Source organism: Bufo gargarizans, unplaced genomic scaffold (genome assembly GCF_014858855.1).
Source record: "Bufo gargarizans isolate SCDJY-AF-19 unplaced genomic scaffold, ASM1485885v1 original_scaffold_2114_pilon, whole genome shotgun sequence".
In the NCBI taxonomy this organism is placed as follows: Eukaryota; Metazoa; Chordata; class Amphibia; order Anura; family Bufonidae; genus Bufo; species Bufo gargarizans.
Window position 1 is genome coordinate 69,954 of NW_025334648.1, and position 19,875 is coordinate 89,828.

Genomic DNA, 19,875 nt, shown 5'->3' on the forward strand with positions numbered 1-19,875 from the left:
TGGTGCAGTCACTGTGTACATATATTACATTACTTATCCTGTACTGATCCTGAGTTACATCCTGTATTATACTCCAGAGCTGCACTCACTATTCTGCTGGTGCAGTCACTGTGTACATACATTACTTATCCTGTACTGATCCTGAGTTAAATCCTGTATTATAATCCAGAGCTGCACTCACTATTCTGCTGCTGCTATTGCTTGCACGATGAGAGCATAATAATAAACATTTATTTGGGGGAAGTGTTTGCATGAACCTGCTGGGTCCGCTCTGCAGCCTGCATCATCCAGCTCTGCTACATTGCACAGTTTGCATAATGTAGTGGCAGGTAGAGAGTTAACTAGTGTGAACATGAGGAGCCTGTACCACCCCGGGGCGGCCTCTCTGGTGCCTGTCCTATCAGCAGGCAGCACTGGGTTGTCCTGTCATACAAGGAAATATCAGCTAGAAGAGAACACTCTTCCTGCAACCGTCCAGAGACAGCCGCCACATCAGGTAGGTGCCCGGGTATGTTACTTACCTCTGAGCACTTTCTATATTAACACCTTTATTTACTGACGTATGTACTGTGTGATCGAGGGGCCTCATAAAGGGGTGCTCCCACTATAATGATGACATAGCTACAGGATACATATCTGATAGGTCTTGTGACCCTCACCTACCTCCTTACTGGGGTGACCCTGTTCTTGCAAAAATGTGGGGCCTCTACCTCTCAGACATTGACGGCATGTCCTGTGTATGTGACCCCATTGTCTACAGTGGGAATTCCCCTTTAAATGGCACAAAGGTTTGTTGCATTCTTTTGTTTTTGTCCTTGAAGTGACATGAATTCCTCGGTTCAACCAGTTCTCCTGGAAAACAACGTCCATGCGGAACCTCCATATTAAGGGGGTCCTCCTATGAATTAAAAACTCTTTATCACTTATCTGGGTGGGCAGCAGCAGCTCCTCGAGCACCCGTTTCCCCCAGGATGCATTGCACTGAGCTCTTGTTCACCCCCAGAGATATGTACGGTGTGTGATGCCCCCACAATGTCCTCCTCCACTATATACTTGGAGGAATTTGGAAGGATGACTGAAGGAAAGGTGTCTGGACCACTTCACCTTCTTCACGATGAGATCACTACATCGGCACCGAGAGAAGGAAGCTACTGAGCATGTGTGTCCACCACTAAGTGCAGGAGAAGGTGGACCTGAGGGATAAACAGCAGGGGGCGCCATCAGAGAGGAAAATGTAATCCCCCCCCCCCCAAAAAAAAAAATAACTAAAACAAAAAACATGTTTATCACAGTAACTTTATTTGAAATGCCCTGTTTATTGTACAGTAATACTATCTAAAAAAGACACTCCTATGGAGCCCTCAGTAGTAATGTACACCACTGCCCACAGTATTTATAATGCCCCCTCAGTGCCCCCTGTAATTATAATACCTCCTGCCGTACTCCTTCTCTGTAGTGCTCCCATAAATTATCATGCCTGTCCTATCCCTACAGTCATCTATGCCAAGCAGTCCAATGGAAATAACACCAGTCCTCTCTCTCTAGCCTTTTATACCATGCAGTCCCATGTAAATAACCTCTTCCTTACAGTCTTCTATATGATACAGTCCCATGTAAATAACCTCTCTTCCTTACAGTCTTCTATATGATACAGTCCCATGTAAATAACCTCTCTTCCTTACAGTATTTTATATGATACAGTCCCATGTAAATAACATCACCCCTCTCCCTCCAGTCTTCTATATAATACAGTCCCATGTAAATAACCTCCAGGGGCGTTGCTAGGGTCTCAAAGGATCCGGGGCACAAGCCCCAATAAATACGTCCCCCCCCCCCCCCCCGCACTATGCTGTACTTGCTATACAGCGGCACTTACCTGTCACATCCAGGGCCTCCAGATGACGTCTCCTCTCTGTCATCATCTTCTCCACTCGGTCGGGACAACTTCTCTCAGCCGCCTCGTCTCTGCAGAGTGTGACACACAGACATCTTAGGCTACTTTCACACTTGCAGCAGGACGGATCCGGCAGGCTGGTCTCCCTGTCGGATCCGTCCTGCGGCTATTTCGCCGTGCCGCCGGACCGCCGCTCCGTCCCCATTGACTATAATGGGGATGGGGGCGGAGCTCCAGCGCAGCACGGCGAAAGGCCGCCGGACTAAAATTACTGCATGTCAGGCTTTTTAGTCCGGCGGCTTTCGCCGTGCAACACCGTGCTGCGCCGGAGCTCCGCCCCCGTCCCCATTCAAGTCAATGGGGACGGAGCGGCGGTCCGGCGAAATAGCCGCAGGACGGATCCAACATGGTGAACAGCCTGTCAGATCCATCCTGCCGCAAGTGTGAAAGTAGCCTTAGCTTCCTCACATTCTATCATTATCCCCCAACTGGAGTCCCCACAGTGTTAGGCCTCATTCACACGTCAGTGTTTTGGTCAGTGATTCCCATTAGTGATTGTGAGTCAAAACCAGGATTGCAGGATTGGAGCCTTCACAGACATGAGGTATAAGGGAAAGATCCTGCACCTGTTCTGTGCCTAGAGCCGCACCTGGTTTTGGCTCAAAATCGCTGATGGAAATCACTGACAAACACTGACGTGTGAATAAGGCTTTATCCTGCTGCTTGCTGTGCCAAACCTCAAACCCCCCCAATACCCCCAAATACTATCCTAAAGAAACATTACTGCCCCCATAGTAATAGTGCTCCTCATAGTCCCACCAATAGTAATTCCCTTCTAGAATGCCCTTATTAGTAACACTGCCCCAACTGACCATACAGTCCCATGTAAATAACATCACCTCCTCTCCAGCGGCCTCCAACGCACAATCCCATGTAAACATCACCCCCTAAGGCTACTTTCACACTTGCGTTTGTGCGGATCTGTCCTGTACTTGTACCCAGGGCTGCCATCAGAAATTTTGGGGCCCCTTACACAGCTCAAGGCCTGGGCCCCCCCTCCTACCCTTTAGAATCCGTCCTGACTCCACCTCCCCTCCACCCCCAAGGACCTACAGTAAAAAGTGATAATCAGTGATTTCAGTAAGGAATTAATTTTTGACCAAATAGTATGAAGCCTGCTACCACAACAAGGTAGACTCTTTTAAGCAGCTGTTATGGGGGATCTGTGGAGGACACAGTGTTATGGGGGGGGGGGGATCTGTGGATGACACTGTTATGGGGGCTCTGTGGATGACACACTGTTATGGGGGGGATCTGTGGATGGCACTGTTATGGGGGATCTGTGGATGACACACTGTTATGGGGGATCTGTGGATGACACACTGTTATGGGGGATCTGGGGATGACACACTGTTATGGGGGGATCTGTGGATGACACTGTTATGGGGGACCTGTTGATGACACACTGTTATGGGGGATCTGTGGATGACACTGTTATGGGGGATCTGTGGATGACGCACTGTTATGGGGGATCTGTGGATGACACACTGTTATGGGGGATCTGTGGATGACGAACACTGTTATGGGGGGGATCTGTGGATGACACACTGTTATGGGGGGGATCTGTGGATGACACACTGTTATGGAGGGGATCTGTGGATGGCACTGTTATGGGGGATCTGTGGATGACACACTGTTATGGGGGATCTGTGGATGGCACTGTTATGGGGGATCTGTGGATGACACACTGTTATGGGGGATCTGTGGATGACGAACACTGTTATGGGGGGGATCTGTGGATGACACACTGTTATGGGGGGGATCTGTGGATGACACACTGTTATGGGGGGGATCTGTGGATTGCACTGTTATGGGGGATCTGTGGATGACACACTGTTATGGGGGATCTGTGGATGACACACTGTTATGGGGGATCTGTGGATGACACACTGTTATGGGGGATCTGTGGATGACACACTGTTATGGGGGATCTGTGGATGATGAACACTCTTATGGGGGATCTGTGGATGATGAACACTCTTATGGGGGATCTGTGGATGACACACTGTTATGGGGGATCTGTGGAGGACACACTGTTATGGGGGATCTGTGGAGGACACACTGTTATGGGGGATCTGTGGAGGACACACTGTTATGGGGGATCTGTGGATGACACACTGTTATGGGGGAACTGTGGATGACACACTGTTATGGGGGATCTGTGGATGACACTCAACCACTCTCAAACCCAACTGGTCAAACTTGTTAAATGGATCCCAAACACAATATGCACAATAACACCCCCCACCCCCCACCCCCTCCAACACTTAAATAACCCCTTCATGGCCTAAACATTTTTTTCAAAGCAGAACACAAAGCTAAATAGGGCTGGGTGGGCTGGCAAGGGATGGGTTAATAACAATAAGTGATGGAGGATCCTGGCCCTGTGGCATAATCCAGAAAACAGCTTTGCATTTTACCCCCGAGCAAAGACCACACAACATAGAGCTGCCGAGCCAAGTGGACAACATAAGGATCAATATGAAAAGAAATAATTTGGAGCCTTTGAAATAGCTCAGCTCAGTATGCGGCATAGGCTACTTTCACACTGCCGTTTCTGGGTCCGCCTGTGAGATCTGTTTCAGTGATCTCACAAGCGGCCCCGAACGGATCGTTTTGCCCCAATGCATTCAGAATGGATAAGGATCTGTTCAGAATGCATCAGTTTAGCTCCGTTCTGCCTCCATTCCGCTCTGTAGGCGGACACCAAAACGCTGCTTGCAGCATTCGGGTGTCCGCCTGGCCGCGCGGAGCCAAACGGATCCGTCCTGACTTACAATGTAAGTCAATGGGGAAGGATCCGTTTACATTCACACAAATATGGTGCAATTGCAAACGGATCCGTCCCCCATTGAATTTCAATGTAAAGTCAGGACGGATCTGTTTGACCTACACTTAGACTTAGGCCTCATGCACACGACCGTTGTGTGCATCCGTGGCCGTTGTGCCGTTTCCCGTTTTTTTTTCTCGGACCCATTGACTTTCAATGGGTCCGTGGAAAAATCGGAAAATGCACCGTTTTGCAGCCGAGGCCGTGATCCGTGTATCCTGTCCGTCAAAAAAATATGACCTGTCCTATTTTTTTGACGGACAACGGTTCACGGACCCATTCAAGTCAATGGGTCCGTGAAAGAACACGGATGCACACAAGATTGGCATCCGTGTCCGTGATCCGTGGCCGTAGGTTGCTTTCATACAGACGGATCCGAAGATCCGTCTGCATAAAAGCTTTTTCTGACCTAAGTTTTCACTTCGTGAAAACTCATTTCCGACAGTATATTCTAACACAGAGGCGTTCCCATGGTGATGGGGACGCTTCTAGTTAGAATACACTGCAAACTTTGTACAAGACTGCCCCCTGCTGCCTGGCAGCCCTGATCTCTTACAGGGGAATATGATAGCACAATTAACCCCTTCAGGTGCGGCACCTAAAGGGGTTAATTGTACTATCATATTCCCCTGTAAGAGATCAGGGCTGCCAGGCAGCAGGGGGCAGACCCCCCCCCTCCCCAGTTTGAATATCGTTGGTGGCACAGTGTGCCCCCACCATCGCCCCCCCTCCCTCCCTCTATTGTATTAAATCGTTGGTGGCACAGTGTGCCAACCACCATCGCCCCCCCCCACCGCTATAGCAGTAACATTGGTGGCAGTGTGCGGTCTCCCATTCCCCCCCCCCCCCCTCATCATTGGTGGCAGCGGAGTTCCGATCGGAGTCCCAGTTTAATCGCTGGGGCTCCGATCGGTAACCATGGCAACCAGGAAGCTACTGCAGCCCTGGTTGCCATGGTTACTTAGCAATAGTACAACAGTAGAAGATTCATACTTACCTGCTTGCTGCTGCGATGTCTGTGAACGGCCGGGAGCTCCTCCGTTGAATTTTGCGGAAAAGAATAGGACATGTTTTATATTTAAACGGACATGCGGAACGGAACAACGGCCACAGGGCCAGGATCCTCCATCACTTATTGTTATTAACCCCTCCCTTGCCAGCCCACCCAGCCCCAGCTATTTAGCTGTGTGTTCTGCTTTGAAAAAATACTGTATGCCACCATTAACAGTAAAATGATAACATTATTTATGGAAACAAGTAACCTAATGGACCCTAATGAATCGTTGGAGTCCGTCCGGTCCAACATGTGATGGAGTGGAGCATGGAGCCGGCACCGACTCCTTCCTGGGCTGGCTAAGTGGGGCGAGGGGCGAGGGCACTAGGGCAGCTGGGCAGGCTTCCACCACAATTCTTTCCAGATTCGATTCCAGTCCCACTCCCAGAGGCCAGAACAGAAGTTCCCGCCGCGCCTGGCTGCAAGCCTGCAAACCAGAATATGTCTGGCAGTGGCAGGCAGGCTGCGGCGCGCTAATCTGAAGGCGGCGTCACGGCATGAGGCGGCAGCAGGCAGCGGACAGCGTTTGCCGTCACCTGCCGCTGCGCAGCTACATTCCTCTGCGCAGCGGCTCAGAGCCTTTTAAAGGGGAATGCAGCCGGAGCCGGTATACCAGGTATAATATGGGAATCAGTGGAGCGGGGGGGGGGGGGGGGGGGGCGGGCAAGGAATAGAGATAGGAAGTTCGGATCTTTCAGATCAATCGGTTCATTTGAATCAGCTCATTCATGAATCGGATCTTCGGTTCACTTGCTGAGTCTACTGACTGAAGAGCTTAGGTGGTGCGCATGCGCGGATGCTTCGATTCACTTGCTGACTCGCTGAGTCGGCTCTTGGTACATTGTCTGAGCTCTGACTGAGTGAGTCAGGACTGAAGGGAAGCGGACAGGAGGACTCAGGAGCCGTGTGCCGGGCATGCAATGCATTGTCACCCACAGTGACAGCAGTCTGACAGCAGGACAACCAAGTGAACGCACAGGGAGCACTGGATGTGCTAAGGTGATAACAGTAACACTGGCTGATAATAAAACAGTCCTCACAGTCCACACAGACATCACTCAGGAAAATAACTAGTGTGCAATTTGTGCACGATTTTCTAATAAACCTGAAGAGAGATTGTCACCCTGTCGGATCCGTCCTGCCACCGCTCCGTCCCCTTTGACTATAATGGGGACGGGGGTGGAGCTCTGGCGCAGTACGGCAGTTCGCGGTGAGAGGCCGCCGGACTAAAAAGTTGGACATGCAGTACTTTTAGTCCGGCGGCCTTTCGCCATGCACTGCCGTGCTGCGCCGGAGCTCCACCCCCGTCCCCATTATAGTCAATGGGGACAGAGCGGCGGTCCGGCGAAATAACGGCAGGACGGATCTGACAGGGTGAACAGCCTGTCGGATCCGTCCTGCCGCTAGTGTGAAAGTAGCCTTACAATCTCATGGCTTCTGAGCAACAGATCGCGTGGTCTTCACAGTCATCTGTCACTTCTCTCATCTCTCTGCTCCTGTCCCTTAATCTTATCACTGCTGCAAAAGCATCAGCCTCAGTGTAAACTGTTCTAGTGACTCACGGCTCTTTTAACTCAAAGAATCGAATGAGTCTCTAACTAAGTCTGATCTTTAGATTCTTTTAACCTGAGACTCATTCGATTCTTTCTTAGACTCCCTGCACTTGTGTCAGTGACTCAGACTCAGAGCTGCTAGTGCTTGCCTTGCCTCAGCTCTGATTGGTTGGTGGGCGGGGAGGGGAGGGGCTGGCAGAAGCAGCTTCCACTCTAGGATCAGATTACACTCCTCCCGAGTCCCTCCCCTCCCTGCTGCCAGCGGCTCTGCTATTGTGTGCTGTGACTCACTGACTCAGCTCTGATTGGTTGGTGGGCGGGGAGGGGAGGGGCTGGCAGAAGCAGCTTCGACTCTAGGATCAGATTACACTCCTCCCGAGTCCCTCCCCTCCCTGCTGCCAGCGGCTCTGCTATTGTGTGCTGTGACTCACTGACTCAGCTCTGATTGGTTGGTGGGCGGGGAGGGGAGGGGCTGGCAGAAGCAGCTTCGACTCTAGGATCAGATTACACTCCTCCCGAGTCCCTCCCCTCCCTGCTGCCAGCGGCTCTGCTATTGTGTGCTGTGACTCACTGACTCAGCTCTGATTGGTTGGTGGGCGGGGAGGGGAGGGGCTGGCAGAAGCAGCTTCCACTCTAGGATCAGATTACACTCCTCCCGAGTCCCTCCCCTCCCTGCTGCCAGCGGCTCTGCTATTGTGTGCTGTGACTCACTGACTCAGCTCTGATTGGTTGGTGGGCGGGGAGGGGAGGGGCTGGCAGAAGCAGCTTCGACTCTAGGATCAGATTACACTCCTCCCGAGTCCCTCCCCTCCCTGCTGCCAGCGGCTCTGCTATTGTGTGCTGTGACTCACTGACAGCTCTGATTGGTTGGTGGGCGGGGAGGGGAGGGGCTGGCAGAAGCAGCTTCGACTCTAGGATCAGATTACACTCCTCCCGAGTCCCTCCCCTCCCTGCTGCCAGCGGCTCTGCTATTGTGTGCTGTGACTCACTGACTCAGCTCTGATTGGTTGGTGGGCGGGGAGGGGAGGGGCTGGCAGAAGCAGCTTCCACTCTAGGATCAGATTACACTCCTCCCGAGTCCCTCCCCTCCCTGCTGCCAGCGGCTCTGCTATTGTGTGCTGTGACTCACTGACTCAGCTCTGATTGGTTGGTGGGCGGGGAGGGGAGGGGCTGGCAGAAGCAGCTTCCACTCTAGGATCAGATTACACTCCTCCCGAGTCCCTCCCCTCCCTGCTGCCAGCGGCTCTGCTATTGTGTGCTGTGACTCACTGACTCAGCTCTGATTGGTTGGTGGGCGGGGAGGGGAGGGGCTGGCAGAAGCAGCTTCCACTCTAGGATCAGATTACACTCCTCCCGAGTCCCTCCCCTCCCTGCTGCCAGCGGCTCTGCTATTGTGTGCTGTGACTCACTGACTCAGCTCTGATTGGTTGGTGGGCGGGGAGGGGAGGGGCTGGCAGAAGCAGCTTCCACTCTAGGATCAGATTACACTCCTCCCGAGCCCCTCCCCTCCCTGCTGCCAGCGGCTCTGCTATTGTGTGCTAGGTCAGACTGATGCATTTGGGGCTGCTTGTGAGAGACCTGAAACGGATCTCACAAGCGGATCCCCAAACGCAAGTGTGAACGTAGCCTAAACATTAAGTCCCATGTACATAAACATCATTCCCCCCACCATCCACTTTCAACATACAGTCCCATGTAAATAACATCACTCCCTCCCCCAGCCACCTCAAGCACACAGTTCTATGTCAATAACATCCCTCCCTTCAGCCCTAACATACATTCCAGTTAAATAACTACAACTCCCAGCATCTGCCTCTCCCTTCACTTACCTCTCCTGTACAGACATCACCATTAGGCTCCTTCTCCTCTTCACTCCGGTCCAATCCTGCACTGGTCACATGATGGTGACATCATCCAGGTCATCCTATCACAGCCTGTTTTGCTGATCACATGACCTGTGATGTCACCACAGGTCCTTCACCTCTTCCCAGTGTATTAGATTCAATTGTATTGCCGTTCTGTGTACGGCAATACAGTTGTATCTAGCAGGCAGGCAGGCAGGCAGGCAGGACATTCGGGCATGGGACAAAACATCCTGGGCCCAGGCCCTGAATGTTTTAACCTAGCGATGCCCTGATAACCTCTCTTCCTTACACCCCTCCCTCCCTTCAGCCCCTCTGTGAGGAATATGGATTAATATTTACTGTCAGCCATGTCCTTACACCCACCATTTGCTGAAAGATGGCAGAGGAAATCAAGCTCCACAGGGGGCCCTGCTTCAAAGCCGCAGCCATATATCAGGAAACTCCTAGCAGGCCACATTTGGTTACATTTTACACCTCCAGTCAGACAGCACGGATCCTGCAGGAAAACCCCCAGCAGGAGGTATCAGCCCTTGCCAGGGCACAGGCGCAAACCGGATACATATTTGTGTCCCAGTGGCCACGATAAACATGCCCATGGTCTTTGTTTGAGGATGGGATGCCAGGGAAGGGAGATATCCATATCTCCCCACAGAAACCAACTAACAGTACCATGTTTAGACTCTAGTTGTAGCCGGAACCCAGGCAGATCAATTGGGCCCAGAACCATCCTGCGACATTCTGGTCTGGGGCTATGAGCCCTAAGGGGTTTTATGGGTCATTTGCTGCCAGCACCAAAGTAGGAGGGGTAGACCGTACCCATAGGGGAGGGGAGCAGCCGGCTACAGGTCATAAGCCCAGCGGGCTGGGTCTTTTCTCTGAAAGGGGGTCACATCGTGCAATGTGTTTGGAGGGACCTGCAACCGGCTGACATCACTATCTCCGACGTGAATACAGCTAAGAACTCCCCACTACCCAAAGGACTCATATATTTGGTAAACTGACTTATTGTTCTGCTTAACCCTGTTGTACCTATATCTGTAACCTCCGACCACTGTATATATTCTCTGTGTATATTGTGTCATCTAGTGTGCCCTTAAGGCGATTCAGTATATAATTTAATCTTGTGCTATCTTGTATCTCGATCACGAATCCCCACATCCGTGTTTCGGCCTAGTTATAAGCTACCGTGGGTTGGTTTCTCACCCTATATAATCCCGTTAGCAGACTGGGCTTATATCAAACGAGAAGCTGGTGGCAGATCAGCTCAACACTAGACAGTCTGAGTGCAAATACATAAGGTGTGTGCGCATCAGGTTGCAGTCTGTGTCAGGGACCATCCGTGGCAATGATGGTCAGTTACACACGAAGCAAGGCTAAGGAGATGGCTGGGGCTTTGAATGATGGACCACCATCCAGCAGCTGAAGGAGCTCATCGCCACAGAGCAGTTCTTGTGGAATTGCCCAGAGGACCTACAGTAGTACCTCCGCGACCGGAAGCCAGAGTGGGCCTCCGCAACAGCAGCCCTCGGCCGATTAATACACAAACAACAGGACTTCAGACGCCTGGAAACCTGTCGGCTGGAGAGGGGGTAAGACTGACGCTGTACCTGCTGCCCCTAGGCCCAAGTGGGCACCAGCCCCTGCTACAGTTTCCACGTCAGTGGGGGAACCCCGACTTTGCCACTTGTGTAAGCAGCCAGGACACTTCAAGGCCACATGTACCCAGCACGCGAGGGACCCGTCCTAGTCATCGACCCGCAAAACTGTCCACTGTGGTGTGTGTGGGTGGTGGAAGGTCCCTTGACAATTTTCAACCGCTCACCGTGGGCCAGGCCGTGGCCATGGGACTTAGAGACACCGGTGCTGAGATGACAATGGTACGGCCTGAACTGGTGGCACCCAATGATTTATTGCCTGGGAGATCCCTTACTGTCTCCGGGATCGGAGGAGTAGAACCGGTGCTGCCTGGGGTGCCGGTCGAGGAATAAGGGAGGTGGGGGTATCCTCAAATATCCCTGCCAGTGTTTTGCTGGGGACAGACCTTGTGTCTAAGTACGTGGCCGCTGACACCCCGAGGTCCGATCCCCCAGAATGTGATGTCATGTCCACCCCTGTTGATACTGTTATTGTTCATAACATGCCTGTTGATGGGGATGTGGGGTGAGGGGATGTTATGTGTGCCTCTCCCCTCAAGGGGGAGGGGGTTATTCACGCCAGCTGTGCTGAGGCCCCAGGCTGTGGCCAGAAAGCATGCTGGGACCTGTTGTCCTCAGGTGTGGCTACTGAGGGGACAAGCAGGGGGCAGACAGCTGTGGGGGAGGAGAATGCAAATGAGGTCAGGGTTGTCCCAGGAGAGATAGGGCTCCCAGGTAAAGCCTCAGTGCAGGATTCCTCCACAACCGGGATGTCAGAGGGCCAGGTTAGTCCGTCTGGACTGGTGACTTGGCTGGAAGCCAAGGGGAAGCAGGCACTACCAGCGGTGGCAGCGACCATAGCTGCTGTCACGCGCAGTGGGAGTTTTGGGGCCCTAGGGGCCCCTCAGAGGTCTGGTGGCTTTCCCCCTTCCGACCAAGTGGCTGCCAAGTCAGATGGAGGCCAGGAGACAGGTCCAGGGGACCTGACAGAGGACGTGGCAGTTTTGTCTATTCTTGCCACGTCCGGTCAGGGGTTTCAGGTGGTGTTAGTGGCTGACGCCAGACTGAACGCTCTCAAGGAATAAGCGGCACCGCCTCCCTCTGACTCAGACTTCGAGTGGGTAGTCTGGGACCAAGGACGACTGTGCCGGGTCACAGTCCAGCAGGGCTCAACAGAGGTGTGGCCTAGGGAACGGCAGTTAGTAGAACTGACAGGAGTCGTGGCAGTCTAGTCTATTCTGACCACGTCCCACCAGGGGTTTCAACTGGTACTAGGGGCTAGCGCCAGCTTGAAAGCTCTCACGGAGCATATGGCATGGCCTCCCTTGGATTCAGACCTCCAGAGGGCGGCCTGGGACCAAGGACTGTTGTACCAGGAAACGGTCCAACAGGGCTCACAAGAGGCGTGGCCTAGGACCGACAATTTGTGGTACTCTATCCATTCAGGGTGGAATTTCTGTGGGTTGCGCATGAGATTCCGGTGACCAGATACCCAGGGACCGCTAAGACAGAGGCGTGGACGGGAGATGTAGCCACCCCTGGGGCATCGGTCATCGAGTGTGTCGTGCGCTTCCAGGAAAAGGCACAGGCCTTGTTGCGGTTGGTGCATGACAGTATGGGGCAGGCCCAGACCGACCTGAAATCGGGAGTACAGCCAGGAGGTTGTGAGAGGACCCACCACGTGGTTCAGCAAGTGTGGATCCTGGTCCCAGTACCTCAGGACAAGCCTTCAGGCGGCCTGGGAGGGCCCGTACCTCGCGCACCAGCGGCTCAATGCCAGGTAGTACCTGGTCACCCTGGACAACGCCCGGGGAAGGCAGAAGGCCTTCCCAGTGAACCTGATGCAGGCGCATCACGAGCGGAAGGCAGGTGCCCTCTCACAATGCCGCCCCTTCCGGGAATGGTTTACCAACACGCCCGGAAGGACGACGTCCACTAAGATACCATTGGGCATGGAGTATGCCCCTGCCACTTCTAAGAGGATGGTCAAGCTGCTTAAGGGACTTAAAGGACTACGCGGCCGTGTACCTGGAGGTCATTGCTCTCTTTGGTCCTACATGGGAGGATCTCCGAGAGCATCTGGCGCAGATGCTCAGGCAGATCTGCCAGGCAGGCTTGACGCCAGGAAAGTGCCAGCTGGGCATGAGCAAGGGGCCCCGGGCAGGCAGGGAAGCTTTGGAACCGGAACATGGGAGAGTGGATGCCAGCTCCTCCTGGCTCACCCTCCGGGACAAGCACCAGGTATTGTCCTTCCTGTGCACTGCCGGGTACTATAGGGAGTTCACGCCCCACTATAGTATCCTGGCGATGTCCCTGACGGACCACACCAGGAAAAAGCTGCCCTCGGCAGTCGATTGGACAGACGACTGCGAGACGGCCTTCCAGGCTCTGAAGGACGCCCTTTCCAGCTTCCCGGTACTACAAGCAGCTCACTTCACGCTGCAGTTTATAGTACCGACTAATGCCAGTAATTTTGGCCTCAGTGTCAGGCTCAGTCCGGGTGACTCCAGGAGTCAGATACGAAGGGGAGGTGGATACGCGAGAGACTGGCGCTCCAGTCGTACCACTTTGCCATTCACCACCAGAGAGGGTGCGGATGGGCGCACAGGGGAACACAGGAATTTGCTGCCCCCTGGCGCCCCCTAAAAGGGGGAGGTGTGAGGAATATGGATTAATATTTACTGTCAGCCATTTCCAAACACCCACCATTTGCTGAAAGATGGCAGAGGAAATCAAGCTCCACAGGGGGGCCCTGCGTCAAAGCCGTAGCCGGATAGCAGGAAACTCCTAGCAGGCCACATTTGGTTACATTTCACACCTCCAGTCAGACAGCACGGATCCTGCAGTAAAACCCCCAGCAGGAGGTATCAGCCCTTGCCAGGTCAATGATACCTCCCAGACATGTTGGCACCTACATTTCATAAGGAATTATGAATCGCCCGGCCATCGCAGGCGCAAACCGGATACATATTTGTGTCCCAGTGGCCACGATAAACGTGCCCATGGTTTTTGTTTGAGGATGGGATGCCAGGGAAGGGACATGTTTGGACTCTAGTTGTAGCCGTAACCCAGGCGGAATCAATTGGGCCCGGAACAATTTTCCTGCGACATTCTGGTCTGGGGCTATAAGCCCTAAGGGGTTTCATGGGTCATTTGCTGCCAGCACCAGAGTAGGAGGGGTGGACCCTACCCATAGGCGGGGAGGGGAGCGCCTGGCTACAGGTCATAAGCCCATGCAAGCCAGCGGGCGGGGTCTTTTCTCTGAAAGGGAGTCACATCGTGTAATGTGTTTGGAGGGACCTGCAACTGGCTGACATCACTGCCTCCAACGTGAATACAGCTAAGAATTCCCCACTACCCAAAGGACTCATATAGCTGGTAAACTGACTTATTGTTCTGCTTAACCCTGTTGTACCTATATCACCTATATCTGTAACCTCCGACCACTGTATATATTCTCTGTGTATATTGTGTCATCTAGTGTGCCCTTAAGGCGATGCAATTTATAATTTTATCTTGTGCTATCTTGTATTTTGATCACGAATCCCCACATCCGTGTTTTGGCCTAGTTAGAAGCTACCATGGGTTGGTTTCTCACCCTATATAATCCCGTTAGCGGACTGGGCTTATATCAAACGAGAAGCTGGTGGCAGATACCCGGGCTGAGACAGCGCTGTTTTCACTGCGGCAGTGAAAAGGCTCTCTCAGCTTGTTGCCTCTCTGTGCCCGCGTGGACAGGAGGTGCCTGTGTAAACTGTACCAAGCTGCCCTTACCTGCTCTTCTGGAGGGCGCAACGTCACGCTTTGATAACAAGTGACCATACTGCGTCTCGTGAGCTCGACATAGGTGATATCAAGTGGGCACGAGGCGTGGTATTCGTCACACCCTCTAACATACAATCCCAGTTAAATAACATATCTCCCCCCCCCCCCCACTAAGCAGGGAGGCGGTATAATGGGGAGAACAACATCTCCAAGCATTTCTCTATGGCATCACAGGTCTCCACTGCTGAGCACTGCCTCTTTCTGCACTAGTCACATGATGGTGACCTCATCGCAGGTCCTTCAGCTATGGAGTATAGGCAGAATGGGCAGCAGATTCACAATAAGTCTTAATCAGGTCCCCCCTCCACCTTAAGGTGACCAGGTTACTCTGGCAGAGGAAGGGAGGTAAAAAAATAAATAAAAAAACACCTCAGCTGCCAAAGGGAAGGGCCCTCTCCATCTCTGGGCCCCTGTGCAGTTGAACCAGCTGCACAGGCCATATTTCCACCCCTAAACTTTATAGACTTCACTGCTCTTACAGTAAAGAATCCTTGTCTACGGTGAAACCTTCTCCCCTAGACCTAGGGCATGCCTTCATGTCGTGGTTATGGTTTAAGTATAAAAAGATCATTAGAGAGACCTCTGTACTGACCCTCCATATGGATGTTCATAGTAACTAGGTCTCCCCAACTTGAATAACTTATTAGGGACCTCTTCCCTTAAAACGGTTGTCCGAGATTCTGATATTGATGGTCTATGCTCAGGATAGGTCATCAATATCGGATCTGTGTTAGTGTCAGACGGCCGGTACCGCTGTTTACTGAGAACTATGGGGGAATTTACCAAACTGGTGTAAAGTAGAACTGGCCTAGTTGCCCATAGCAACCAATCAGATTCCACCTTTCATTTTCCAAAGGAGCTTTCCAAAATAAAAGGAGGAATCTGATTGGTTGCTATGGATGACTGAGCCAGTTCTACTTTACACCAGTTTGATAAATGACCCTCTATGTTCTTATCATGTGTTCCTAGGCCATCCTTTGGAGCATCTGTCAGGTGCTTTAGCAGCAGCTGCCTGGCATTGGTTTTTACAACCTCCCCCAATATCCTTACCACCCACATACATTTTACGTTTTTGCCACCTTTCCACCCAGGCCTCCAACTTCCCCAGAATTTTCCTCTTTTATTTTACTTATTCTAGAGAGCCTAAAACCACTGCGCCTCCTTCTATATATCTCCCCTCCGCACACCTCCATGTACCGTGCAGCTACTGCTGACACCCCCGACCCCTTCTTCACTATTGTGATCGGTCCCTGTGGTCAGACCCGAGCAATTACCAAGTGAGGACAGTCTAGGGACGTGGCAGCACTTCCTACTGATGGAACGCCTTCCTGATATGCCCACTAGAGAAGTGGCTTTAGGAACAGTGTGGGAGATTTATCAAACTGGTGTAAAGTAGAACTGGCTTAGTTGCCCATAGCAACCAATCAGATTCAACAGCTCCTTTGGCAAATGAAAGGTGGAATCCAAATGGTTGGTATGGGCAACTAAGCCAGTTCTACTTTACACCAGTTTGATAAATGACTCCAAGTGTTTACAAGTCGTTAAATAGTAAATTCACAATTCTGTAATCCCTTTCAGCAATCCTCACTTATTCAGTGTTTGTATGTACGTAGTGACTCCACCAGCTGAATAGTGAGTGCAGCTCTGGAGTATAATACAGGATGTAACTTAGGATCATTACAGGATAAGTAATGCAATGTATGTACACAGTGACTCCACCAGCAGAATAGTGAGTGCAGCTCTGGAGTATAATACAGGATGTAACTCAGGATCAGTACAGAATAAGTAATGTAATGTATGTACACAGTGACTGCACCAGCAGAATAGTGAGTGCAGCTCTGGAGTATAATACAGGATGTAACTCAGGATCAGTACAGAATAAGTAATGTAATGTATGTACACAGTGACTGCACCAGCAGAATAGTGAGTGCAGCTCTGGAGTATAATACAGGATGTAACTCAGGATCAGTACAGGATAAGTAATGTAATGTATGTGCACAGTGACTCCACCAGCAGAATAGTGAGTGCAGCTCTGGAGTATAATACAGGATGTAACTCAGGATCAGTACAGGATAAGTAATGTAATGTATGTACATGGTGACTGCACCAGCAGAATAGTGAGTGCAGCTCTGGAGTATAATACAGGATGTAACTCAGGATCAGTACAGGATAAGTAATGTAATGTATGTACACAGTGACTGCACCAGCAGAATAGTGAGTGCAGCTCTGAAGTATAATACAAAATGTAACTCAGGATCAGTACAGGATAAGTAATGTAATGTATGTACACAGTGACTGCACCAGCAGAATAGTGAGTGCAGCTCTGGAGTATAATACAGGATGTAACTCAGGATCAGTACAGGATAAGTAATGTATGTACACAGTGACTCCACCAGAAGAATAGTGAGTGCAGCTCTGGAGTATAATACAGGATGTAACTCAGGTCCAGTACAGGACAAGTAATGTAATGTATGTACACAGTGACTGCACCAGCAGAATAGTGAGTGCAGCTCTGGAGTATAATACAGGATGTAACTCAGGATCAGTACAGGATAAGTAATGTAATGTATGTACACAGTGACTGCACCAGCAGAATAGTGAGTGCAGCTCTGGAGTATAATACAGGATGTAATTTAGGATTAGTACATAACATGTAATACATTATACTTACAAAGATAAATAAACTGTTAAAAAAACACAAATGTCTCTCAAATTACTTATTTTTATCTAGTTTAATTCTAAGGTGTAGGATGGAAACAAGCGTTTTAAATATTGTGAAAAATATTGGAAATGTGACCTCGTCTCCATCTTCTGTACCCCTCCGATCATGAGCGGGTGTCATAGGTGCAGATGTACTACAGGTGAATATCCTGCTGACGTATATGTGCAGGAGTGGTGTGAGGAAGCAAAGTACAAAATGAGCATATAAACTGCTGTCACGTAAGCATCATCCCCCAGGTTCTTAACAGGTAAACCAAAGTAGTCCTAAGTCATTTGACCAAACCTCTGGGGCCATTCATTGACCTCCATGGGAGCCATAATAGCAGCCGAATCAGCTGTCCACCACCTTTTCCAGACTGATGTGACCTGGCAGAAGAGGACAAATCAAGGAACCCTGATGAAGCAAAAAAAAGACTAAGCAGAAATCCAGGTTTTATGAATATAAAGGTTCTTCCATATAAGTTCAATAATTCTGCTTGCTGTTAGTGAATAGAGATATTCAATATTTAAAATCTCCGGATGAAAACCTGTCCTTAAGATGTGCTCTCAGGCAGATGCATGGCCTATTCCTGTCTATGAGTGAGCAGGATGCAGATAAATGGATGATGGAGAGATGAAGCCATGGACTTATGGATGTATTGGCAAATGGATGGAGCGAGCAAAGGTACGGGATGAGTAGGGGGTTTATGGTTGGATTGATGGACCATGCAGTGGATGAAGGGGGTGATGGACAAACGGATAGTGGATAGTCAATGGATGGAGGCTAGTGTGGATGGATGAATGGATGATTTCTTAGATGTATAGATGGATGAATGATGGACAGATGAATGGATGGTTGGCTAGATGGCTACAAGTTAGGATAAATGATGGACAGGGGAATGGATGGTTAGCTAGATTGAAGCTTGTCTGGGTGGATGATGGACAGATGAATGAATGGTTGGATGTAGGTATGTAAGGATGCATGATTGACAGATAAATTGGATCGTTTGCTAGGTGGGTGCCTGGATGATGGACAGATGAAATAATGAGTGGTCAGGTAGACAGATGCTTGTATCGATGGATGATGTGCAGGTGAATTAATGAATAGTTGTTAGATGGATGCATGTTGGGACTGATGATGGACAGATAAGGGGATAGTTTGATAGATAAATACAAGGGTGGATGAATGGAAGACTGGCCAGATGATGCACAGAAGAAAGGTTGGATGTATAAATGAATGAATGGATAGGTGAAGGGTAAAGATGGTTGGAAAAGATGCATGGAAAATGGATGGATAACAGAGAAGGAAAGATAGTATAGATGAGTGAACAGAATAGATGGATGGATAGTGTAAATAGATAATGTAGATAGATGGAAAGTGTAGATCAGGGCTGGACAACCTGTGGCTCTCCAGCTGTTGTTAAACTACAACTACCACCATGCCCTGCTGTAAGCTGATAACTGTAGGTAGTCTGGGCTTGCTGGGAGTTGTAGTTTTGCAACAGCTGGAGAGACACAGGTTGGCCATCCCTGGTATAGATAGATGGATAGTTTGGATGATAGTGTAGATGGATGCATAATATAGATGGATAGTGTAGATGGATAGTATAGATAAGTAGATAGTGTAGATGGATAGTATAGATAAGTAGATAGTGTAAATGGATGGATAGTGTAGAAGGTTGGATAGTGAAGGTGGAAGCTAGTATAGATGGATGGATAACATAGATGGATGGATAGTATAGCTGGATGGATAGTGTAGAAGAATTGATGGCATAGATGGTTGGATATTATAGACTAATGAATAGTGTAAATTAATGGATTGCATAGATGGTTAGATAGTGTAGATAGATGGATAGATAGTGTATATTGATGAATGGTGTAAATGGTTGGACAGTGTAGATTGATGGATAATGTAGATGGTTGGATAGTGTAGATGTTGGATTGTTTAGATGGAAGGATATTGTAGATAGATATATATATAATTGATGGCTAGTGTAGATGGATGTATAGTGTAGATGGATGTACAGGGAGTGCAGAATTATTAGGCAAGTTGTATTTTTGAGGATTAATTTTATTATTGAACAACAACCATGTTCTCAATGAACCCAAAAAACTCATTAATATCAAAGCTGAATATTTTTGGAAGTAGTTTTTAGTTTGTTTTTAGTTTTAGCTATTTTAGGGGGATATCTGTGTGTGCAGGTGACTATTACTGTACATAATTATTAGGCAACTTAACAAAAAACAAATATATACCCATTTCAATTATTTATTTTTACCAGTGAAACCAATATAACATCTCAACATTCACAAATATACATTTCTGACATTCAAAACAAACAAAAACAAATCAGTGACCAATATAGCCACCTTACTTTGCAAGGACACTGAAAAGCCTGCCATCCATGGATTCTGTCAGTGTTTTGATCTGTTCACCATCAACATTGCGTGCAGCAGCAA

The 19,875-nt window shown here is 49.9% G+C and overlaps 1 protein-coding gene across 6 annotated transcripts in view; it reads left to right on the top strand.

The window, feature by feature from the left end:
• Positions 1-437: 437 nt before the first annotated feature.
• Positions 438-19,875, top strand: part of MAVS (mitochondrial antiviral signaling protein) — a 38,270-nt gene continuing 18,832 nt past the window's right edge. For 3 of the 6 annotated variants that reach the window (XM_044274888.1, XM_044274883.1, XM_044274887.1), the window contains exon 1: positions 438-496. The gene's annotated coding sequence lies outside the window, so the exon portion shown is untranslated. Of the gene's footprint in view, positions 509-17,527; positions 18,101-19,875 lie in introns of those variants that run through there. The other 3 variants (XM_044274881.1, XM_044274886.1, XM_044274885.1) reach the window with 3 other exon arrangements.